The sequence below is a fragment of the Chenopodium quinoa genome, unplaced genomic scaffold, assembly GCF_001683475.1.
Source record: "Chenopodium quinoa cultivar QQ74 unplaced genomic scaffold, ASM168347v1, whole genome shotgun sequence".
NCBI lineage: Eukaryota > Viridiplantae > Streptophyta > Magnoliopsida > Caryophyllales > Amaranthaceae > Chenopodium > Chenopodium quinoa.
Window position 1 is genome coordinate 630,370 of NW_018745684.1, and position 27,060 is coordinate 657,429.

At 33.0% G+C, this 27,060-nt stretch overlaps 1 long non-coding RNA gene across 3 annotated transcripts; it reads right to left on the reverse strand.

Moving 5' to 3' along the window:
* Nucleotides 1-105: 105 nt before the first annotated feature.
* On the reverse strand, nucleotides 106-15,825 carry LOC110717624. Of its 3 annotated transcripts, none has more exons than XR_002510763.1 (7): nucleotides 15,693-15,825; nucleotides 10,277-10,492; nucleotides 9,457-9,699; nucleotides 9,239-9,347; nucleotides 7,280-7,406; nucleotides 1,113-1,338; nucleotides 106-731 (listed from the first exon to the last, which is right to left on the reverse strand). It is a non-coding gene; the product is annotated as an uncharacterized LOC110717624 (long non-coding RNA). The 3 variants fall into 3 exon arrangements; XR_002510764.1 differs by having other exon boundaries at nucleotides 9,648-9,703; XR_002510762.1 differs by having other exon boundaries at nucleotides 9,457-9,703.
* Nucleotides 15,826-27,060: the final 11,235 nt, after the last annotated feature.

Sequence of the window (27,060 nt, forward strand, 5' to 3'; positions counted from 1 at the left end):
TAGAATATTGTTGGTTTTTTTTTTTTTTCTTTTACCGAATAAAATATAGTTGAACAGTATCACATTACGAATTTACGATATTCTAGGACATTTGTAATATTCTAGTTTTTTTTTTTTTTTTTTTTTTTGCCTCTTAATTTTGAATATTCTATTTGGAAGCCAGATTTTTTTTGGAATATTCTAAACTGACCTTTCCATGCTCAAGCAAGCACAAATGCACAATTGTGTAGAGATTTTAAAGAATTCGGAAGAAATTTCATAATTATTCAACAAATATCATAATTCTTTCAAAAAAAAAAAAAAAAAAATCAACAAATTTCATAACATGCATTTCCAATGACACGATGACTCCCTCAAAAATACACAAGTTCAAAACAAGTACTCTGTAACACAATTTACTACTGACTACCAAATGGACCACAAGATTCATCCAACTTTACTTGAACCCGGTAACAAGAATAAATGAACAACTCTGAGGACTGGGTCTAAAACAAGATACTCAATGAAGTAGCAAAGCTACTATCAGCTCGTGCAATGAAACTACTTTCGAGAACGTGCACACACATGATGTTAAAGCAGAGAAGTGCACAAAACCAGCTATGTTGCTGAAGATGTAAGCACTCCAAATATCAGGGAAAGTTAGCAACTCCTCAACAACACATCAGCAAATCATGGTCACATGACAAGTGATTCATTCTACTTTCTTGTCAACTTGAATTCACCTGCAGCTCCTAGAATTGGTAAAATCAGCCAACAGAAAAGGGAAAAAAAAAAATCACAAGAATATATTTAAAGAAAAAAAAAAAAAAAAAAGAGAACTTTGATGACTAATAAAGCACTCCCGCCACCTCGACAAACATATTATATGTTTCTCTACACACAACTTGACGGTTCATATTATTTTACACGTTCAATCAACAAATTACAGAGTAATATACTCTATGAAGCAGGCTCTAAGGATCCATGTGAACTCCCAAAATTGTACTTGTAAAACGCAAGTTGCTAGCTTTATAGAATATCCGACAGTACAGAAGCATATAGCATATTCAACTGAATAAACAAAGGACCAGGACAAAATTCGACTATATCTGTGCTTAACAGAGAAATAATACCTTTTACCATATGGGCAGTTTTTGCGGCTGGAAATAGCAGCCGGTGAAATGCCAAAGTCGACTCTTAATTTAAGATACCTTCAGCATCCTCAGATATTTTTTAGTTGGAAAGCTGGAAGCCTGACAAGAAAGTTTGTTCAGCTGTCTAAAGGCACCAAGTAAGTAAATCATCAGTCCTAGTACTGTGATACATGCAATATCAACGTCTCTCTTCCGAAGATCTATTCTGCATAAGTTCAAAAGGTTTCAGACTGTCATGATGTCATCTAAATTTGCAAACAGCACAAAATATATGCATCGATAGTGAAATGAAGAATGGCTTCATTGTATCTTAACGAGACGTGAGCCAGAGCATAAATAAATAATAGAGCACACAAATTTTAATTTGCACTTGAGCACTTCAAAGTAAATAATGTAGTAATTACAAGACTTACAAAGACCTTTCATATATACCAGAATCATTAACAATCCACTTCAGTTCATCTGAAAAAAACTATCAAATCTCCAAAGATAGTACCCTCTTACTTCCACTTAAACTTCACCTTTTCTTTAACAACTCGCTCAGTAGTAATGTAGTACTAGTAATGGGTGTGTGGAATCAAGACATCATGCTTACTAATGGGACGTTTCTAAAGAGTTGAGAATATAGGAAGGCAGCCAGCAGAGGTCAATATAAGGTGGCTCCAAGTCTGGCAGACTGACAGATTTCATTCCCCAGGGGAAGGTTCGGCTTTAAAAAGCATGAAAGTGAAAACTAATACCACCATATGTTGGCCCGAAGACCATAAAAACCACGATAGCCACCATATCAACCAAAGACCCCTATCACTATATATCCTTCAAGTGCAACCAAAGACCCATACAATAAAAAGTTAGTAATTACCAAATTGGTATCTATTCCTCAAGTAACACTGCATAGGCACTCTGAAAGGACAAATAGTAGTGTATGGGTATTGTATTATGAGATGACAGTTGGAATTAAAAGAGTTGGTTAAGACACTAGATAACATGAAACGGAGGGAGTAAAAAAAACAAGAATCGAATTTACCATTTCACCTCCCACCAGGCCACAATTGTCATTCCCACTAACCCTACAAACTATCTACTATTGACTTTTCCATCACACGACTCTTCCCATATTGCTTTCCTTATCGTAGACAAGGGCACAAGGCGATACTTATTTGGAGCAAGAGAATGAAGTACCACACCTTTATCTTAGCACCTCAAATGAAGCTGCCGCAAAGCAGTCACTGAGTCACATGTGCACAACACATCTTGGATTCCAGAGTTGTTTACATTCATTTAATGGAAAAGACATTTACAACTACTACAAAAATATAGATCCCAACAATGTTATATGCAATCCTTACCCCAAAGCAGAATAAACCAGTAGTTTTTTCCGATGATTGGAAAGGTAAATGTTTAGCTTATCAGTTCCAAACAGCTAGGAAGTGAAAGTAAACATCATAGTGAAAGTTGTGAAGTCATTGCATAGTGACTCTTCAAACGTTGTTTATAATGGACGAGAATGAAAATATTTATTACATATACAATTAAGTATGAAATATATATATATATATATATATATATATATATATATATATATATATATATATATATATATATATATATATATATATATATATAAAGTCAAGCAATGAACAAAGTGCATCACGCATGCATTAATCAAATCCTGGCCCCCACCCCTAACCACTCAAACATATACAATATGTACGTAAGGGAATCTCCAAGGTGGCTGGAACTGGTATGATGGTCTCAACTTTCAAGGGTTAGTGTTCAAGTACTATAAATATGACTAGAAGTTGAAAGGTAAGAGCATCTTGCTCTGCTTGCTTACTTAGACACTAAAGAAGTAAAGAGCCTAAAACTTCCTTTTTCTCCTTCCTCACTTCAAACTTGAAATGGGCTGCAATAATTTGATAATTGCTTGTTTCATTCTGGCAATGCTTTTCCACCAAAATATTCAGTTTGTCCAAGGCAGGCAACTGAGATTAGGGAATACCAAAGATTTCCAAAAGTTTCATATTCACCAAGAAACAAAGGTAACCATAAAAACCCACATAAACATGCATGATGACAATCCAGATAGAGTAACAAATGCTTATGAGCTCCAACATACAGCTCCAGTTCAAGTCACTGATGAATCTCAGTCACCACCAGGTCCACCGTCACCCCCTGGTCGCTTAGATGATTTTAGACCCACAGCCCCAAGTCACAGCCCCGGTGCTGGACATTCACTTCACAACTAGGTCATTTACATGCCAGAATAATTGTATACCTGCAAGTTCAAGCACCTCTAACATGCATTTGATCAACTATATATGAAGTCAGTTCTTTTATTCTATGTTCACCCATTTGCGTTTATTTTGTGCCATACTTGTGTCAAGATATTATGCATGCATGCAGTATGGGACTCAATCCATTTTCCAAGTCTATTTCCTTACCCGCCAATAACTCCAGCTCGGGGTAACCATATGACTCGACAAATTCAGCTAAAATACAAAGTCTAATTGCATATCATAGTACTTAAATCACCCACTTCTAAATATATAACAAATGAGTGAATGACCTAGAAGTTTTGAGCAACGAGCTTCCAATCTCCCCACAATGTTTATATAACAGTTTCAGGGCAACTTGATGATCCAAGTATTTTAATTACTCACCATTATGAATTTTCTGAACACACCTAAAATACAAATAGGTGAGTTAGTATTAAGAAATTTCTAAAAATCACCACAAGAAAATTTTCACACTCCTACAACGCTCTTATGCTTGACCATGATAGAGAGAGAGATTACTAATCTGAGTCTTGCAGGGCAAATGGAGCACTAACAATTATGCATGGTAAAAGAACACAATCTATCAAACTTCAAAGAGCACATGGTTTTTCAAAAAAAGCCCCAAGACACTTTTACCACAAAATGTATCCAGGCCCTGGACAGTGCAATAGTATTTCACCGAATGCAAAAACAGATCGCATAAAAAAGAGTTTGCAGGTGAACAACTATGCCAAGTTGACTGCACTTCTACGCCAATAACATGAAGTAATAATAAGCTCTTTATTTACCTCAACTACATAGAGAAAGTAAAAGAAAATTTTCTAATGCAGAGAAAAACTAAGACTGAGTACATAACCTGTGATACCTTCACAAGTATCCACCTACTTCTAAAGGTCAAAGACTCAACGGGAACAATTTCAACATTTGCTCCATAGTTATACCGTACATAATATTGATACTTAATTTCCCAGATGATTAAGCCTAGCATTCCAAATTTCCAAGTACAATATCACTTCTCCAATAAGACAAAAGCTAGAGGCTTGCCTTATCATTCAAGGCCTTCTCGTCTTTTTAGTTTTTATTACTGGTCAACAAGTTATTCAAGCATTATTGACTATGTTATATAGGCTTGGGTATGATACATTTCCATTGTCGGGACTATGCAATATTGTCAAATGGATATGCTCTAGTCAACAAGTTAGTCAAGCATTATTGACTATGTTATATAGGCTTGGGTATGATACATTTCCATTGTCGGGACTATGCAATATTGTCAAATGGATATGCTCTAGTCAACAAGTTATTCAAGCATTATTGACTATGTTATCTGGGCTTGGGTATGATACATATCCATTTGTCGGGACTATGCAATATGGTCAAATGGATATGCTCTAGTCATCATGTACCTCCCCTCCCCCTTCTCCTTTAAACAAACCAAAAACAAAAAGTTAGCATCAACTGAGCATGTTCAAAACGCTCAAATATGGTTAAAACATCTAAAGGACAATCATACATCCCAGACTTTAGACTTTCATGTCTCGTAGTCTCATTCACAAGTGTATCACTTAATTCTCTGGGAAAAAGCTCAATAAGGATCCTATGCGCAAGGCATTGTTGCAAGAGTTTTTCTTTTAAGTTGCTTTTAAAATTCCTTCCTTGCCTTGTTTTGAATGCAATTAGAGTACTTATTGTGCCATTCATAATGTTAGAAAATTTGGTGTACATAGTATAATCACTAAACCTTTTATTACTAAAATTTCCAATTATGGTCCATCTATATTCTGGGAAGTTTGTAAGATTCTAGTTTTTTATTAAAAATAATTTGAGAAATTGCAAGTATCAACCAAGAGATAGCAGAAATGGCCTTGATTCTTGAGTTAATAAAGTTGGATGTCATATTATTTGACTCACTTATTATACACTCTTGTTCTACATAAATATACAAAAGTAAGTGAGTGTAAGGAAAAGAAGGATAATGTAAAAGCAAATGGAGAAATAGGTGGGTGAGTGTATAAATAAATGTACTTCCTCCGTTTCAAAATAAATGTCTCATTTTGACTTTCTGCACTATTCACATAATCCACTTTGACCAATGTTATTGGTCATGGCATACGTGCCGAGTCAAATTGGGGCATTTATTTAAATACAGAGGGAGTATAAAGTACGAGAGAATGAGTGAAAAAGTGTACGTAAATAGTGTGAGATAAGAGGGTAAGGTAGAAACTGCCAAAAATGAAATAAAGTTAAGAGTGATTCAAACTTTCTAAAACACACCAAAACAGAAAGTGAGTCAAATTTCAGAAAAGAAGGGAGTATATTGATTCTAGTATTGTTTATTATTCTACTCATTAAAAGCTTCCAGAAGTTTGAATAAAATCACTTCATGGTATAAACTTACAAATTCTTCCATGCCCATCTAATATTTTGTGAGCACATAAAAGTCTTGTGGACATGACTCAAAGAGTTCAAAATAAGTTTTATCTACAGTCGGTTTAGTCTATAATTGAAATGGTATAAACATATGCTGGGTGACAATTTTAAAGACCACTAGAAGATTTAAGGGACTTCCACAACCTAGGTGTGGCAGATAATGGTCACCTATTAAATTCCCAACATTAACAAATTGCACTCGTATTGTTAATCAATGACAATCAATCTTAGGTCTTGTATTGTAAACAATCTCAGTAGTAATTGATTTGAACCAACAAGGCATCCTATCTAATTGGTGTAACATTCTCATCGGAATAAGTTGTGGCCTTCACATGGGAAAGCAAACACAATTTTCATTCCAATGTCACAAATAAAGGAAATTTAAAGCTAGATCGAGAAACTTCTTAGGGAGTAAGAAGACTATGATAGTTGCTAGGCACATTTTCTCAATACCTAACTATTTTCCAAGACATAGCATGCAAAGTATGGCCTATGTTATTTCATGTATCTTAACTCCTATAACCACCAAATGATAACCCAAATGGTTTCCTCAGCTGAATAAATCTTTAACACACACAAAAGAGGATGCGTGTAGGTGAAATAAAGTCTAATTCATGATCCCCAAATACTAGTCTTGTATATAATAAGGTTAAGACGCAAGGCCCTCAACATGGACCATATGCTTTTTTCTATATCTAGGTGAGGCAGTTTTAGTGAGGCGCAAATTATTAATGACTGAACGAAACCAAGAAATAACCCCTCACGTGCAAAATCATAGAACATCCCCTTTAAGATCAAAGAATTCCATCAATTGAACATACTTCTTTCTAGATTATTTTTCTTATTTATCAGGGAATATCGACTCAGTGCACCATGAGCCTTTATATATATCGCTCTAGTGAATATAGACTGATATTTCTATTGGGCTAACATGGTTTTTACAGACAAACTATTGACATTAAAAATACACCGCAGTCTGGAGTCTGGACAATCTCAACGCAAAGAAGAGGTCATAAGCTAAACAAGCAAAAAAATCCTTCCTAGCCAATACCATCTTTTTTGCTAAACATTTGTCCTCATAAGATGATTCTTCTAGTATCATAGAACTTGCTCTCTCGTAGTGGTATATATTCTCTTCAATATGGTACAATTCATATTAAACGTCTAAGGGAACAAGTATCTCTCTACACACTCAATATATACAGCATTTACAGCTAGCTACTTCCATTATCTTTCACCCATCATCTAAACTTGTTTTTACAATCAACCAAGAAATACATTTTTATCACAACAATGATATTCGCCCCTATTCTAAAGTGTCTTTTCAATCTCAGGAAAATATAGTTCAAGAGAATCATCTTCAAAAAAAATTTAACAGCAGCAATAATAGCGCATTAAAGATATTGTAATGAGTCTGCTAAGATGCAGCTTTTTTACCTTACAGCAGCAGCTGATGCGATGTTGTGAATAATGTCAACTTACTGAGTCCCACTTTACTACTTTTGGCATGAGTTGATCTGGTGAAGCATTCAAAATACTTTGTAAATTTACTTGCTGGAAATTCCTGAAAACAAAGAGGAAGCTTTTCTTACAAGGAAAACCTTTCCATAAAATCAGACACAGCTTATAAGGATGTATTTTGGACAGTTTGGTATATTCAAGACAAAATAAAGCTTCACCATGCTTCCTTATCATGCAATAAATAGATGTATCATTGTCTTCCTGATTTACTGATTCGTATTTTCCCCTCTTCAGAATTCATACGATCATTAAGAATAAATAATGGGAGTTATTCACATGAGCTATATGCATTTATCGCCAGAGTTTAACAGCAGATGAAAACAATAAAGGATGTGTAAGGTAAAAGCATACCCCCTTTGCTCCACAGGCACGTATGGGTTAGGGAAAAGAAGTGTTTTTTAATAAATGAACTTTTTTTTTTTTTTTTTGAAACATAATAAATGAACTTATAGATAAAAGAAGTGAGAATGAGGTATAATAAAGAGAAAAATATGGATGGAATGAAAAATGGGAAAAGGTAACAATTCGATTTTGATTTTTAACATTAATTTGAAAATTGTGACATTTATTTTAATAAAGTCCAACATAACTATATAAGTGTAAAGTACATTATGAAATAGGTGGAGTAAATCTACATAAAATTATCACTATAAAGCACAAGATCTTGTCTGGGGCAGAAAAGTTGCCACCACACAAGCACCTCAAAAGGTTGATGTGATGCACTAGCCTCAAAATACACTATAGCCTACCAAATTAGTAATGGTTAGCACAATATCCTAGCACCAAAAAAAATTCAAGCGGCGATGTTACTATATTATGTTATTGCACCTTTTCAACTACTGTGAAGAGCCGTCCCTTTGCATGATTATTATTAAACCATAACTAAAACTGATGAGAAAATTCCTAAACCTGAGGAAAAGCCTACCCCTGTCCCCACTGCAAAAATCTCTATCTTAATTATTCCCCAGGGAAACAGAAAGATCACAGGAAATCAAGGATCTTTAAGAAGTCCAAATTTGCTCCATTGGACTAATATAAATCAAATGCAAATAGTATACATCATGCCATGACGAGTAGTGGTCGGGACCCCCCCATAACTTCGATGATTTTGAATGGACTTTTAGTCGGTTATAATATGATTAATAGTACAGGTATCATTCATTATATGCACCAAGAACTAATGCACCACAAACGCTGGAAAGGAAAGAAAACAGGGATTTCAACGTTAAACAGTGGATACTCAGCCAAAGCACATACATGAAATGAAGAAGCATTACCATGGACATTCCCATGTAAGTTTTGTTGTAACACTAAATATAATTACTGCTTACTAAACAGATGAAAATTAATACTCATCATCCCTAAAAAAAAGACATATATCTTTTGGGTGCACAATTTCTGAAGGGGATATGAGAGGTATTATTGACAAAAGTTAAAAGGAATGTAGTGGAAATAAATTTACTTTAGGGGATGAAAAAAATATTGGTGAAGTTCGAGGGGTTTGTTGATTAATAGTATAAACAACAACAATAAAGGCTTAGTCTCAAAATGATTATTAGTATATAATAATAAAAAATAATTAAAAAAAAAAATTAAAATTGGTGTATGGCTAGATGATGGACTCCGCTCAAATGGAAAATAAGGCTAGGGACAAAATTTTGGGAGAAATAAGGTTTTTATTTAGAGACAGTGAATATGAAACAACATGGTACAAGAATAACTACAATCTTTACACACGGAAACCACAAATGTGCTAACAAAGATTTCACATCACAGTACAGGGGTATCAAAAACCTAAACAACTAATAGTGATTGAGAAAGAATGTCCAATAGAATGGATGGTTAACAAGGAGCAAGCCGAAATTTGACTTATACCTGCGGTCAGGAGCATGCTTCCAAAAGTTCCATAGAATATATTAGACTTTTACCATCTTTGGTGACCATCCTTGTATGAGCTATCAAGTGTCCAATTTTTTATGGAATCCTGAAGTTTTTTCCAAAATGTAAGTGTACTTTGTTAGAACATGAAGTGGGTATTCTACAAATTCAAAACAATTAATAGAGAATAAAGTAGTGATCTATTTGAATCTCACCTCAACAGAATTATGCCTTGCACATATATATCAAAATACTAATCTTATTAATCCTCGCATCAAGGTATCAACTACAGTTTAAGTGCGCAGAATAACACCAACTAAAACAGGCGTATAGGGCTACAGGCTACACCAATAATTATTTCGGTGAGCACAACCGCATATCACTATACATTCAAATAAATCCCCACCTTCACAACGACCTTCATAATATTCCATCATTTCCTTTCCCAAGCCTCGATCCTGTCTTGCATCACAAAAAAAACAACAACAAAGCCTTAGTCCTAAAATGATTTGGGGTCAGCTAACATGAATCGTCGTTCATATCATTAGTTTAACCAAATATGTGTATCGTAGTCTCATAGAAGCCAAATACCTTAAACATTCATTGAGATTCTAAAATCAACTAAAGTTATCTAAAATAAATAGCAAAGAAAGCACAGCAGAATGTACAAAGAAAAATAGACCAATAACAAGAATACAGGATGAAAGGATTGGAGACAAAAAGTACTCTCAATCACATGCCAGATGAATCATCACACTATAAGTACCGTACTTGCAAGTGAGCATGTCACCAGAAATTTGAACAAACAAAGCAACTGTGAAGCATAGATACTGCTTTGTGATTTTTTCTGAAGCATAGATTTCCTTTTATATATGTGATGAATATATATTTAAAATTACGACGAACCAAAGGAAAAAGAAAAATGTGCAGTATTAATCATCCATCTAACAGCTAAATAGACACCTCAGTCAATAACTTTATCAACATTACAAAAAACAAAACATGGCAGTTGTGTGATGTATCTCGCATTCTCACCTTAAGCATGGACCAAGAATTCCAAGGGATGCTGCCATCCATCCATATAAAGGGTGATTATACTGCTCCAAGTGGGTAGTACAAGGAAATCCCCGCATTGTTGGTATAATTTTGTGATGGATCTCTCTGCTTCCGTAACTCACAAGTCATAACCATCGAATAACAATCTTCCACTCCTCAGCCAATCTCTTTTTTAAAAAAATACATTTGACTTTCCTATAAAAGTGAAAAGAAAAAGGCAAAATTTCATGAAAGGATCAGAATTTAAACTAGTACTAAAGTGTTTGTTACATAAGTATCACCAAAAAGGCTGAGAATAGTGGCCCGATCTCTAATAAGAATAATGTAAGACGAAAACAAAAAAAATTGCAAGAAACAGCAAAAACAGTCACCTTGAGCTGCACCAGCATTTAGTAAGGAAGCCAAAATGCACAGGACCTAGCACCCGGCACTCTGGCAGACTAACATGCAAGATGAGCAACGCACAGTGACACAGAAAACACAAACCAGAGAGGGTGACCAACAATAATAGGAGAAAGGTGGCGGAGGTCAAATATAGAAAAGTTTTGCAAAGGACATATTAGCATTTGTTGTAGTAAGATCAATCTAACAATCCAAAAAGGGATAAGATTCTAAAGTCCCTAATGTGCTTCAACCTTTGTAAATGAAGCACAATGGAAAATCAAACTCATCAATACCTCCTTTGAAACCATGGTGAGAAATTTTATTGCTCACCCAATCATCATGTAAAGCCTCCAATTACTCCCCAGACATATCAAGAGGAATAGGGAAAACAGAATTCCATAAAGTCAACAGGTTTTACAAACAAGCGCCAACTTAAGTCTTAATATACCAAACTTCTATTCTCCACATTCTTTGGAAATATACCAGTATTCTGCTCTAGTTTCCGAAAATGAAGATACAACTACAGGGAAGACCATATAATATAACATAATTTTAAAATTTGATTTCTAGCAATCAACTATATCAAGAATACTCTGTTTATATAAAATTGTTGGTATATCGATGATTGAAACCTATCATATAACTATATCACATAGCCAAAACATGGTTAGGGTCAAAACCTATTGCTATGACTGTATCCTGCAAGGCCAAAATGAAGATGTTACCTACTTTATAATCCCCCAAGGACTATGATCTGAAATGAGTGAAACAATGATACGCTTTAGGAGTATTAGTAACAAAATTACCATATTGCATTCCCGTACCATTCTGCATACAAAAGTGTACTGTGAAATGGATTACAGTACTCCAAGCCATTTTAGATGATTTCTGGTCAATCAACCTGTCTGCCCGTACTTATGCCTATAATGTTTTACTTTCAGAAACTTTTTACGGCTAATATTGCATAACTTGACGCAAAAATTACAAAAAATCAGATTTTAGACCAAAAATGGTTAAGCTTTAAAAATCTATGTGTATGTAAAAGTGTATATGTGCATATCTTAAATTATGATTTAAAATTAGGACCTCTTAGTGGGGACCCTTCCACAAAAGCAAATTTCAAGTTCACCCTTAACATGTTTAAGTAGGAAAATGCTAGCTAGTGGTCATGATATTTTTTGCCCATCATATTATCTATATATATCCAAGCTAAGACCTCTTGTAAATCATTGCACAATACTTCCTCTCCCTAACCTTAAGTTTTCTCCAAGTACTGAAATTTCCATAGCAATTTCAAGAGCTGCAACAACCATAAAAAGCCCTCTTCAATCACAATTATAATAAATAAGTCCTCTTCTCTAAGCATGGCTAAAATTTCATGCATGATCACTCAAGCATTTCTGCTAATTATCTTTACCAGTCAATTTCTATATGGTGAAGGGAGACCTATAAGGTCACAAAGTGGAAAAGAGACCAAATATGTCCCGAGCCACTCCCATAGAGGCAACCAAATTTATAATTCTGACCACAATGAAACATCACCAAAGAAAAATACTCCACAGAAAAAATTAGCTGAAACTCCTCCAACTGAAATACATAAAAAGAATTTCCCCTCCTTGAATTCTACTCAAAACTCCCCAAGCAGTCACAAGTTTGATTCATCTGGGGTAAACAGAGTAGACAGCAGTGTGCAAAGCAACTGTCTTGGTGTAAAATGCTCAGATGATTTTAGACCTACAGCACCAGGACACAGCCCTGGTGCGGGTCACTCTTACATGACTAACACAGACAAATCCTCACCAAACCAAAAAACTAAAAATCCTGAAATTTGGAATAGCTTGGAAGGATCAGAAGATGGTTTTAGACGTACTACACCAGGTCACAGCCCAGGTGCGGGGCATGCTGAAGAAGACAAGGAGGATCCAAACCTTACAGCTGCAGGAGTACCCTCAACATCAAGTCCTACCTCATTTTTCAGTGATTCAGCACAGTTATCTACCGATGATTACCAACTTACAACTCCTGGAGGCTGTCCTGGTGCTGGCCATCTTGACAAAAACAAAATGGGTGTACAGAAAACAGGATTTTGTCTTAGTGAAATATGCACAGATGATTTCCGACCAACAAAACCAGGGGACAGTCCTGGGGCTGGTCATCTCCATATTAGCGACTCAGACAGCATTGCATCAAAACAACGCAAGCACCCTGGTGTAGAACATCCCCATGCAGAAGGAACAGATGATTACCGGCCTACTAAGCCTGGCCACAGTCCAGGTGCTGGCCATGCTGCTTTAGATAAGCAAGAGACAAACTCATAAAATACAAAATTCATAATGATTTCTACTTACAGTTAATATATAGCTCTAAAGTAGAAAGGTCCTAAGAGATACAGATGTAATATATGTAAGTTGTACTATGTAATCAAATATTTTTAGAAAAAAATTATTGTAAACTTCGAATCATCATTTTCCCTTCCTTTGTCCTAATCAACAAGTCAGTCAATATTCAGTTTACTTCCATAAAATTAAGCAAACAAAAAATTCGGCAGGTCAGATTTTAAACGATCTCCTCCACCCCCAAACACTTAAAATGATAGTTCATCAATTTTTGGAAGCTTGAAGAAGAAACAGGGTCAGATTTCAAATTACATACAATTCCATGCCCTAGGCCATCACTCATCATTTAACCACCCAGTATCAGTCCCAGCCATCACTCATCATCTAACCACCCAGTATTAATCCCAAAAGGCAAAATATGGGGAGGTACAGAGGAACGCTTTAATCATAACTAGTCAAAATCAATTAGAGACTGTAAACCAGTACACATATTTTTTGTAAAAAATAAAATCTTTACTTGGAAAACCAAGGTGATAAAAACCTTCTAACTTTTCAAACATTATACCTCAGCAGAAAATGTAGCTAGTGTATGTAATTAATGTCAGCAAACTTTCATTTTCCCTTCCTTGTCCCAACCAACAGTATAAGGGTGGTACCATAAGCACCTGAAAACCTCCTCCCCTCCAAAACACCATAAAAAATTAGTTGTTGATCAATTGTATGGTACAGGACACTTCGCTACACATCCAAAAGCACAACCCCCCACCCACCCCCCCTGAAGTAATGTTACATGAATATTATAAATTCCATGACTAAATCCTCAAAATGAACCTCAATTCCCTTTCTTCTAATCATATACACACTCTGTGGATCACAAGTTCAAAGATTTCTTGCATTTTGTCCTGAAAGTAAAGTAACATTCTCGTCGAGCAAGGTAGTAAATAGATAATCGAAATCTCTAGCTGCCAATTCAAAGCTTCACCAAAAGCAATTGTCGAACAGGACAAAAAAAGTCAAGTGGGAGATGAGATTGGCCGAATGAGACAAGCTTGCAAAGAATAACATAATGCATACAACATTCACAATACTCCTTCTGTCCAAGATCAAATGGTCACATTATCCTTCCTTTTCATAATTCAAGATATTGTCTTTACCAAGAGACCCTTTTATATAACATTTATAATTATTATTTTGACACTCTCTCTTTGTTACTCAATTCAAGGAAGAAGTTCTTGGAAAATCTTTGCAAACCAAAACTTTATACAAATTATTTTCCTGGATATCCAAAAATGGAAAATTTGTACACATAACTATCATTCCTAGACATAAGGAGTATAAAAGCATTATCAATGAAACAAAGGAGTGAGTTAAAAACACACCCTAAAATTTTTAGATAAATAACTTATTGAAAAAATAGGTATTCATGTATAATGTTATAAATTTAAATCAGTTACAACCACGAATAATATAATAAATCAGGATTATCACGTAATAATTCCATTTCTAAATTTAAAACAGCTTAGTACTAGAAAATGCAGCTTGGTTTGAATGGTGAAATCTTACACAGTTAATCAAATTAATTAAACAAGCAATCTAGTGTCTATATGGCTACACAAACACTCCCCCACACAAAAGGATGCCAGGACCAAATGTAAGCCACTCATATCATATGATTGCAAAGATTTTGTACTAATAAACTCCAATTGACAAAAGGCATTGACCAGCCTACTGCTTTACAGTAAAATAAAAACAAAAAAAAACAACTTTATTAATTTATCATTAAACTATTATTAATCCTTTTTAATATAAAACCGAAAAATGTCCAGCAGCAACTTTTTCCAACTCAATTAAAAATGAAGAACCAACTGAAATTGGAAAGAGACGCCTATTTACATCTGAAAGTTGACATCAACCATCAAAAATTCAATATATTCAAATCTACGATATAAGCTGCTTAAAGTTGTGGTACCAAAAATATTTCATGTGGGGTAAAAAGTACATCTTTTACCATAAAAAGTTCAAAGCATCGTAACACCATTATCACTTTATAATTTAAAATTGCTAACTAGAAGAATGTTTGCTTTAAACTACATCTAGCAAATTGGCTATACAGATTAAGTGTTAATCGGGTTAATTCGGTCTGGATTATATTCAGGTGATGATCATATTCGAGTATGTACATACTCACGCGGACACACCTTAAACCAATAAAATTGGATTAATTTCTGCTTCGGCCAAAAGCAGATCATCTTATTTTGGATACAGTTTATAACTCGAATCAAGTAATCGGATACGAGTCAGCATGGAATTAAAAAGAATTAACCGACAAGAACAGTCAATCAAACACTTTTTAACAACCCAATTACAAAAATGAGGGAAGGAGAAAAAAGAGGTATAAACATTAACAAAAAAGAATCTCCACTAAAGCATCTACATTAGTATTCCGTATCAAATGAGAGCACATGGTGAAGACAGCTAACTCAGAACCTTTTTTTTTCCAAATTCCAATCAATTGTAAACATAAAATACTTCGAAATTCGATCATCGCACATTCGCACATTGAATAAATAACATTATTTATAGATTGAAAAAGAGTGAGCTAATTACCACAAGTAGAAACCCTAAGAGAATCAATGTGATTGCAAACAAATCAAGAAAGATTTATAGAAAATGACCTGGTGATTCTTTGATGTAATCTTCGTCACTTCCAGACCAATGAACATTGCATATGAATTGGGAATTTTGCTTTAATCTGTTTGTTCTTTACCCTTGTTTCTGCGGTTTAGAGGATACTCGTACTCTCGTAGTCCCCGTCCTTTTGAAATTGCACCCAAAATTTACTTCCTCCGTTTTAAAATACTTACTTCGTTTTAAAAAATTATAAAAAGCAAAACTAGTTGAGATAGTTGGAGGAGAGAAAATACAAAAATTAATAAAAGATAATTTAGGTTGAGTGCACTAATAGAGAAAAATGAATTAAGTATTGTAAAAACTTTTCAAATAAGAAAATAAAACAAGTATTTAAAAACGGTTAGAAATGAAAAGTGGTGCAAGTATTTAAAAATGGAGGGAATTATACGAAGTGTCATAATCACCGTATGCCCATATAATTATATGGTATAAACTTAAGGACGAACTAAACAAAAATTGAGGCAAAGACGCATAGAGTAAAGACTAAAGAGTATGCACTTGCCTGAGAAGGATACTTTTTTTACAAAATAGAAGGATAATTAATTGAGGTAAGATGCGAAAATATGAAGTATTAAAATTGGGATATAATCCGATGTACGAGTGCTAAATGTTGATGGAACAAATTAACACCCTAATACTGAAATGAGGTAGAACAAAAAAACAAAGAGAATATTTTCAAAGATAATGAATATCAGTGATATTTTTTCACACACCCACCAAAATATATTATCATTTATAATTAATTTTTGGTGTATTTGTGAGTTGTGACTACTAGTTAATACTAGTATTATCAAGCAAACATATAGTTGTTACACTTTGATGATGAGTATTAAAGGAGCAGTTTTATCAAAAGAAAAATTGATAATTGAAGTCCTAAGATTGATTTTATTCACTGTCAGTGACCTAACACTTAGATCAATAACTTTAGACATGAACTTTAGATTGACAAATTGTGAGCTCCCAAGTCCCATGGTGGTGGGCAAATCAATGGATGCATTTGCTATAACAATTGAGCACAAACCTTCAAGAAGGTTATATGACTCTTTTTACTTCACATACAATTAATACAAGTATAAAACTAATGTACATAATGTTGCCTTAACTAATGTACATAACTTGGCAATTTTTTAGAATCTTATTTTTCGTATAGGTTATTACAAATGTAAAATTGTCTCTATTTCAATTACCAATAATACATGTTTTCTTTTGGAAGTTACTAATGCCACCATAAAAATGCTCATGACGCCATATTAAATGAATTACTAAAACTGCCGCTAAATTTAAAGTAGAATGTACGTAGACACTATAAAGTCATAGTACATAGATCGAGGAAATAGTGTGATATATAGTAGTAGAACTAGTAAAAAAGTTATAAAGTCGACTTCATTAAAGCAAAAGAAAAGAGGTATATGAACAGATTAAAGTGCATAAAATATATTGTATTAGTGTTAATGATTAATTGAATTGATTATACATGGAGTAGCATAAGTTGACGGTAGTGATCACGTAGCAGGAAATTGCACTTTGCATGTCATTTTCAGTGAATGATCAGCCGCAAAGTTGGGAATTGAAGGAATCCCTCTCCTCGTTGGAATCTTCACACGACAATCAAATCTTGGCTGTCAAATTTTCATTAGATTCTACTAATGACAAAGCCAAAAGCGACATAAATGCTTGGAGAAACCAATCAAAATAAGGAGAAATTATATTAGTTAAATTATTGTTAATTTATACATTAAAAATATATACAAACAAAATGCAAAAAATACCCTTTTATTTACTCATTTCGTCTTAATCATAGTATTACCTTTTTCACCCTTTATTTTATTTTTAATTATAAAAATTGATCGCTATACTTTTTTTTTTAATGGAATTGATCGCTATACTTATTTTACTAAAGAGAATCTTCTAAAATACATATGTAGTACGAAGTAATCCGTATTCCTGATATATAAGAAAAGTAATAGTCATATAAGAACATATTTTTATAGATTACTTCTTATACATCGCTATTGTATTTTAAAAATATATTTCGTTTATGTTTAGCACAGCTCTTATCAATAATCAATCAATCAATAATCAATAACTTAATACTAAAACAGACACTGGGAGTGGTGACATGTGTCACATCTGGTGTTGTTTTTTCCCTCCAACACTCCCCTTCCTCTTTTAGCAAAAAATATTTTATTTTTGGAATATTTTTATAATAAAACTATAATAATATTATTTCAAACTTATATATTATCTCTATATAAAATGTATTCCTTTTTATTGTGTTCTAAAATTTTCCATGCACATTTACCTAAAATAATTTTTCAACTTCTTTTTAATTATCTTTTAAACGAGTATTATTGAGTTTTACCAAAAAAATAATAATAAAATTGATTCATATCGAAGTGATTGGTATTAAAGAAATTAATTTAAAACATCTCTTAAAAATTGTTTTCAAATTCCTTTTTATTTTGTTTATTAGACTAATGGAGTATTTGATATGACCATAAAATAAATGTTGTGCTCGACAACTATATTATATGTCAAATTCGAAAAAGTAAAATATCAATCAATTTTTTGCTATTACATTAATAAAAAAAAAAGTTAATATCTTAGTAAATACAAAAAAGTTATTATCTTTTGTTGAAACACTTTATTGAGATAATAATTTTATCACATTCGACATTCCTAAATAAGCTGCATTTTAAAAAAAAAACACGTCGGACATAGTGACAAGTGACATATTCTTGTTTTTTTTTTTTTTTTGGATGAATAGCTATCATTGACAAATAAAACTTTAAGGCAATAAACAAACAATGATCAAACTAGAATTATTGGATAGCTTTCAAACACATTTAATAACAAAGAGCGACGATATCATGTAGAACATCAATCCATAAACAGAAAATGTAATACTAATAATATAGGTTAGTGTTGGCTAATTATTAATTGTTATTGCTTTTAATGATCTAAATAGTATTTATTTCCATTTAAATTATTTTATTGGATATAAAGATGATATATTATTTAATTTGTAATTTATATATTTACATGTATGTTGTGTCAATAGTTTTACTGTAGATTTTAGTTTGTTGTTTGATTAATGTTTTGATGTTTATTAAAAGGCATCTATAAATAAGTCTTTAGTCATATAGTCATTAGTGTATAGTTTTATTAGGAATAATATGCATTATTTATGTAATATAATGTATACTACTTTTAAATATTTTCAACTCAACTAATCAACAATAATTTTTTTTCTTTCTCAATTGTAGTTTTAATGAATTTTGCCTTATTATTTTATTTTTCTATATACATTGCATTTGTTTATTCCACATGAGTTGCCTCATTTTTATATTATATCAAAATTCATTATGATGAGAAAAAGATTATTACTACCATGCATCACACGAGCACTAATCTAGTTAGGACTATATTAGTAGCACTGACGACAAATAATAATTTTATTTAAATTATCAATTCAACTTAATATAATAATATTATTTTGGAAATTTCTTTATTAGTTGATGCAACCAACAACACCTTGAATAGTTTACTATATCACCTTTTATGTCCCCTTCGTCCTTCAATTCTGTAATCTGTCATTATGGTCTAGTTAGTGTCCTTAATGTCTTATTATGCCCCTAAACTAAGTTCCTTTATATTACCATGTGCAAGGCCTTAGGAATTAGTTCCAACTAGGGGTGCTAAACGAGTTGAGCAGTCGTGAGCTGCTTAAACTCTATTGGTCAAAGTTCTATCAAAACTCGGCTCGAGTTGGCTCGACTCAATATGTTAACGAGCACGAGTTGAACAAGCTGTAACTCGAGTCGATAAGCTCGTGAGCAACTCGATACTATATATTATTTATATAGAATTTACAAACAAAGTTAACATGTTTAAACAAATTTGACACTTAATAAGAGTTAATTTATATTATTAAAAAAAAAAGAGTAAATCTTTAATAATTAATAAAAGAAATAAAAGAAAACAATATAAAGTGAACAAAAAAAAATAAAGGCCTGCAATTTTAAAAGGGGCAAAACTTTAACGAGCAGATCGTGAGTTACTCGACTTGACTCGAAACTTTAACGAGCATGAGTCAAGCAGGTTTTATTAGCTCGAAACTTTAATGAGCATGAGTTGAGCACATATAAAAAGTTTTTAAGTCGAGTCGAGCACCCCTTAACTCGTGATCGACTCGCTCAATTAGCACCCCTAATTCCAACAAAGCTTCACTGTAAAAATTCAAGGTTGTCTAAAGACATCTTTCCTCATGCTCCGGAATATTCTATGCAAGGATAGATTTTATATAAAGTACGACATTTTCGTATAATATCTTTTACTTTGTTTTACAAAATTACATGTATTTAAAAAATCAAGTACCAACTTGTTGTTCATCATTGATTTTTTTAATTTCTTTCCTTTATCTATTATATTTTTTTTAGAGAAGGTATTGGGTGCGGACTGTTGCACGTAAATTTCCGTGCGACAGGCATGGCTGATTTGTTTTACTTGTTGGCTGTTATGTTTCATGTGTTGGTTGATATGTTTCATTTGTTGACTGATATAATTTTTGTGTTGACTAATATATTCTTTTTGTTGGCTGATATATTTTTTTTTTTAATTTTTGATAAGTTCCATTTGTTGGCTGATATCAGACATCATTTGACTTATATGATTTTTTAGTTGGCTGATATATTTATTTTGTTGGCTAATATGTATATTTTAATTGTTGACTTATATGTTTCATTTTGTTGGCTGATATGTTAGTTTATTTTGTTGGCTTACCTGTTACTTTTGTTTGCTGATTTCATCCTTTTGTTAGCTGATATGCTTCCTTTTTGGTTGATATGTTCCTTCTGTTGGCTGATAAGTACCTTTTATTGGCTGATATATTCATCTTATTGGCTGATATGTATCTTTTGTTGGCTGATATATTCCTTTGTTGGCTGACATGTTTTTTATTAATGTCTTTAATGTTGACTGATACGAAATATCAATTGGCTGATATATTACTTGTATTAGTTGATATACAAAGTATATACAAGTACAAAATATTTTTATTTCATTCTCTCTCCTCTTTCCCCCTCTTCCTCTCTTTCTCTCTCTCTCCTATTAGCAGATTCACAAAATCATATCAGCCAAGAACCCAAGATCATCCAAGATTTCTTTCTCTCTCTTCTAATCCTATCACCCCAACACAACCACCACGGCACCACCACACTCTCTCTCCTTCTTGCCGCAGCCCCCACCCACCACCAACACAACCATGCACCACCACACACACTCTCCTTCCTACCGCAACCCCCACCCACCACCAACACAACCATGCACCACCACACACTCTCTCCTTCCTGCCGCAGCCCCCACCCACCACCAACACAACCATGCACCACCACTCTCTCTTCTTCCTGTCGCAGCCACGCCGGAGCCTAGCTCAACCACGCAAACCAAAAGTACCACCAGCGAACGACTCCTCCACCAACGAACGCCCCCTCCTCCACCATAACCTCCGCATCCGTCATCTGCTTTCAAACAGAGAAAATCATCAATTTCGATTCAATAGCAAATTTCGAAACAATACCCCCCCCCCCTTTGAATTAATTATGATGGTTTTATGCAATTGATGTGAATTTTTTATTTTTATTTTGATGGGAAAAAAGGAGGAGCAGAGGAGAGAGAGAAAGAGAAGGAGACAGGAAGAAAAAGAAGTGTTGCTACCGTACAAACTGTTGGGTGCGGCTTGCCGCAAGCCGCACCCAATAGTGTGTTTTTTTTTATTATTTTTTTTAAGTCTGGTCACGAGTTAACTTCATTTCGTCGTTCTTCGTATTATGATTTTGTAACACGGAGTCATCTTTAGCAATTGATTTCTTCAATTATACTTACTATATTCATTTGGCTCATAAATGATACTTGTATTATTCATTTGTCTCATAAAGAATACTAACAAAATTTAATTATTAAAAAAATACTCTAAAGAATGAATGCCTAAAAAGAATTTGACATTAATAAATAGTTAAGTATAAATCATAAAGTATGGTGGAATTAATTTCTTTTGTATCCTTCATTTACACTTGTAAGAAACATATCAATAAGATTAGACATTTTTGTGTGTACGTGAAGAGAGCCACAAAGTACAAATGTTATAGACAATATTTGTATTGTTTTTTTTTTTTTTTTAAAAAGACAAGATTTGAATCTATGTCTTGGTACAACCATCCAATATTGACAATTGTAATCAACTAATTAATTACTAACAAAATAAAAATGTACTAGCATGTAGTTTTTATAGTACTTTTCCTTAATAAATAAATGAAAATTCGAATATTTTTATTGAAAATAAATTAGACATGCTGATAATGTATATGTACATATATATTATTAAAGGACGATATAATATATATTTTTTTTTTGAGGGAAGGACGATATAATAATTTGGTAATTCCTCATCAAAATAAAATTAAATAAAGGACGATACAATAAATGAAAGCAAATGGTAGACCGATAATTCAAAACAAAGGTAGCCACAGTACCATATGATTACTAATTTTTTTTATTTATATATTTATTTATTTTTTATATTTTGAAAGAACATATCGTTACAAATATACTTCGTACTATTTAGCTATATACAACCATATCAAGGCCGGGTTAAGTGGAATTTGAACTTGATTTATGAGCTTCAAAGTGTTGGATGGCCTTTGAGCATGGCCAAAGATGCAATGATGCACAAAGCACAATGAAATTAATTTATAGATGTACGTTAAAGTATCAAAATCCTCAGCTTCTTTCCTGTATACATTTATAGTAATATTGACTGTACTTATTTATTCTCAATTACACTTTGTTTGGATAGAAAGAAATAGAAGAGAAGAGAAAGGGAGGGAGGGAGATAAATTCTCTTGTTTGGGTAAGGGATTGGGGGAAGGAAAGGGAAGGAGAGGGAGGGATCCATTTCCCTCTCTCCTTAATAATCATAATCCCTACAAAATTGGAGAAATTTGGAGGGAAAATGAAGCTCACCTCCCCTTCCCTTTCTTTTCCCTTCCCTTCATTCTTTTCTCCTGCCCTTCCTTTCCTTCCTTCTTTGTTATTCAAACAAAGCGTTAAGGAAATATAGTATTCCACAGGCTACATGTATAATTAATGAAAACTTTATAATGTACGATAAACAGACATGTAGACATTAATACTAATTGTTATTTATTGGACATAATTAACATAACAATCTAGAAAAGGTAGTCAGAGGATTAAAGGTAGTGTTCCCTCTTAAAAGTAGGTTAAGCTACAAACCCTCGCTAAAAGTCATACTCTCTTCATTCTTTTTTTTTTATCTTTCCATTCACTATTCATATATGGTCAAACTTATAAAATGTTGACATATTTTGTAATTAAATTACTATATAAGAAAAAATTATCAGACGAGATATCATTAGATTTATTGTAATTTGTATATTCATAATAATTTTTTCATACATTTTAATAATACGAAACTAAAGATACATTAATTGTCAAAATTGTACATTAGAGATTGCGTAAAACACAAATGAGAAAATTTTAAGGAAAAAAAAACTTGAGGGAACCTGTACTGCAACTATCGCGGCTTATACTGTTCATATCACTGAGCTATATTGATCGATTTGTTGTTGAACCCTGTATAGATTTAAATCCAACCAGGTCAACTTGTGTGACTATGTGAGTATTCTTCATTGAAAACATTATAAGGTCAGTTAGGGACTTAGGGAGCTAAAAAGCATCTTAATATATGGCACATGATTTTGTGATAGAACTACCTCTTTTATTTTTATTTTTTTTTCTAGGATGGCTCAAGTCCGATCCTGTCCTATTATCCTTCAAAAAAGCGCGGTGTTTGAATTTTAGAGGAGGTGTCAAGAAGGAATTAGGAATTACGAATCAATATACTATTCTAGTGGACTTAGCTATGTCACATCTTAAGATAAAAGGATTGGAGAAGGTATGTATGTATGAAAGAGGAGTTAACTCTAGTTAATTCTCAGTTTAGGTTACCGATGGAATTTAGAACACTGACATATTTCATATTCCAAATAATTTGTCTCTAAATATTTACAGGGAATTTCTAACGTGTACGTGCTTATAGACACAATAAAACTTACAAGATCCTTTGTTAATCATAAATCATATGGGCATATGGCAAGCTACGTAGTATATGAGATTGAGCATAAAGTATTTCAATCAACCTTAGTTGCAAAACTTGCAACATGATGACAACATGATAATAATGTTAATTAGTGTGGTAAGTGTGCGGTAATACGGAAGAAGTAGGTGTTATTCACATGCTAAGCACCACCCTTAATTCTTCAAGCAAGTAGCTTCCCAAACTAGTACTGTAGTAGCCTATAGCTCTCTACAACTTAGCTGTCTTTCCTTGGCAACTAACTCCCTCACACACCACCCCTAAATAAAATAGATTATTGTACATGCAAATTAAACCGCCCATTTTATTTTGTTTAACTCTAATAACTGTTAGTTAATTAACTTTTTGGGGGTTTATACATTGGTCAATCAACTTTTATTCCTTGTATCTGAATCTTGCCATCTCACATGCATGATGCATGCTCCTTCTCTCAGCTATATATACGACCTCCCATGCATTGCATTTGTATCATAATTATTATTCATACTATCTTAGCTTATTCTAAGTTTCTAACCATTGCATTTTGCTCAAATCTTCCCTATATATCTCACAAATATCAATTTTACACGGTTTTTAAAACTGTAATAGGTCCTTACAAAACTCGACCCCCTACAAGAAACTGTAAAATCTACAACTGTTTCGATATTCCATCAAATATACACATGGCCAACTATAAATTTGTGCTTCTTCTATTACTCATCATTTTCTCTAGTGATGTTCACAACGTCGAGGGAAGAAGGTTGAAAAAAATTAGTAATTATGTCCCAAAGGAAGGGAATGGAGTTCTTATTGCTCATACTAAGCATAAGATGAAACAGACAAAAAATAGCAAAAGCCCTAGGCATTTGCTATCGGGGGTAGTCCAGAATACTACTTTGGAAATGGATGTGGATTCCTTTCGCCCTACCGCCCCCGGCCGTAGTCCTGGAGCTGGTCACTAGTAACCACGCAAATGCTGCAATGCATCACTGTTACTCGATAATCTAAGCTAGCTAGCTAGTTATTATTGAGCAATATTAGTATATGTACGTAGGTTTTGCTAGCTAAAAAAAAAAAAAAATTATTATCTCATTTTCGTTAATTTGTCCATGGTTTGTTACCGGCTTGTAAATGCACGCATTAGCTATAAGTTGTTCTTAGTATTTGAGGCTTAATTACCCTTGACTTGTAATTGTACTTCAACCTTGATTGATAATGAAGTTACAATATCTTTTCATCAAATTCAAATTCCAAATTGTTTGAGAGTTTAAATTAGAAATGTGCATTTTGTTTATGAAAATTTTATCAATGTACAATCTTTTATATCAGATAGATCGATTACTACTACATACGAATCTACCACGTATAGTTGTAGGCTTGTAGCATCCTCAACTACTGCAGAGTAAAGCCATTATTATCATCATCTAAGCATTCGATATATCCCATGAAGCTAAGGTAGAATACTACACCAAGAAGATAATATAGATAACCCGGCCTCGAAGTTGCTTATATATCGCACGATACTCGCTCTGCCTTGCGAAAACTTGCCTATGCTAATTTTGGTTAGCTTAATTTTCAATAAATGAAGAAAATAATATGTCAAGCTTAATAATCTAAATGCAAAAGGATGATTTTAGTAAAAGTATTTAGTTTAATTCACGCCAATCAATTGTATTACATAATACGTAGTACGACATTATGAATACGTGGGATGTTCTTTAGTTTTAACATATTAAAGTCCCTTTCTTGCTTCTTGGCATTGCTATTGCACAAACCACAATTATGTGCTTTAATGATAGCTAGATATATATTCCTATTCATGCATGCTATATTTCATTTTAACTAATTAAGTAAGTTTTATGGAGTTATATGGCATTTTGGCTGGCCTTGCGAATTTAAGCTTATGCACGCGAGGAGGGTATGAAGTAGTATTCATTCTATCATTATGGTTGAGTTCTATAGATGCATGGCTGATGCTACCAAAAACTATATATGAAAACGGAACTTTAACTTTTACAATTTTAGTTTGCGATATTAGCAAGCCATTTGATGAATTCGAGCCAAATTGAACTTTTTCAAGCTTAAATTCTCAAGTTAAACTTAACTTTAAAGATCGAGCTTCTCAGCAATATTTACAAAATTTTAATAGTAATTTTATTTATAGGGCGTTTATTTTTTACTATACAAGTATACAATTCAATAGCTAAATTTTTTTTAAGTATGCTCACAAGTTTAGTTGTGTTCATCTCTTAAAAATTTCGAGTAGATCAGCTCATTAACAACCCTAATATCAATGAATTTTTTTTTTTTTTTTTTTAACAAGTATAATTAGGTTGTCCGCTCCTCCTATAATAAATTATCTCTACCCATATTTACTTATTAATTTATGATTATGAAGTACGAGAATATGCTTACGCAAAACCTAGGATCCTGGCTATAAACTAGCTAGAAAGGTGCATACTTCACCAACTTTACTTTCTAAAAGAGAAAAAGGAAAGGGACGTATACTAAATAAAATATGTAGTTCGTTTGAAATGCTAGCTAAAAGGTTCTTTCATAATCAACTCCCAAAGTGTTCGGAAGAACCATCTATTTGACTATTTTACTTTAATTTTTAAGATTAACAAATTAATTAATGTTATTAATTTATTAATTAATCAAAGAGGCACGAAACAATACAAGATGGCAGGCCGGGGACCATTTTATGAGCATGGTATAGCTTAACTTATCTTGACCCTTTAAACTGTCTAGGTTGTATTGTCCCCTGATCAATTTGTCTATATACACTTCTTAAAGTTTAGTTTACTTTAATTTCAGTTCTAACTGACATGGTTTGAATTGATACATTTTAAAAAGCTATCATCAAGTACATGCTACATTTTAAAAAGTACACTTGGTACTTAAAAGGATACTCGTACTACTTAAAAGCTTAAAGTAATTTGTTTTATAAGTAGTGTGCTAAAAAGGTTTATAGGACCAAGGAAGAAAGGGAAGTTCATATGATAAAGTATAAAATTGATACGAAGTATATTATTCCATTCATCTCTAAAAGTTGTTCTTAATCAGACAGTGATTATCTCATTAAAAAAAATAGAAGCAAATTAAGAGAAAGACATATATAATGGTTCGTTGACGACAAGCATGAATAAAATTAAAATGGTATAAGTAATGATAAATATAACAATTAATATGAATCAGAA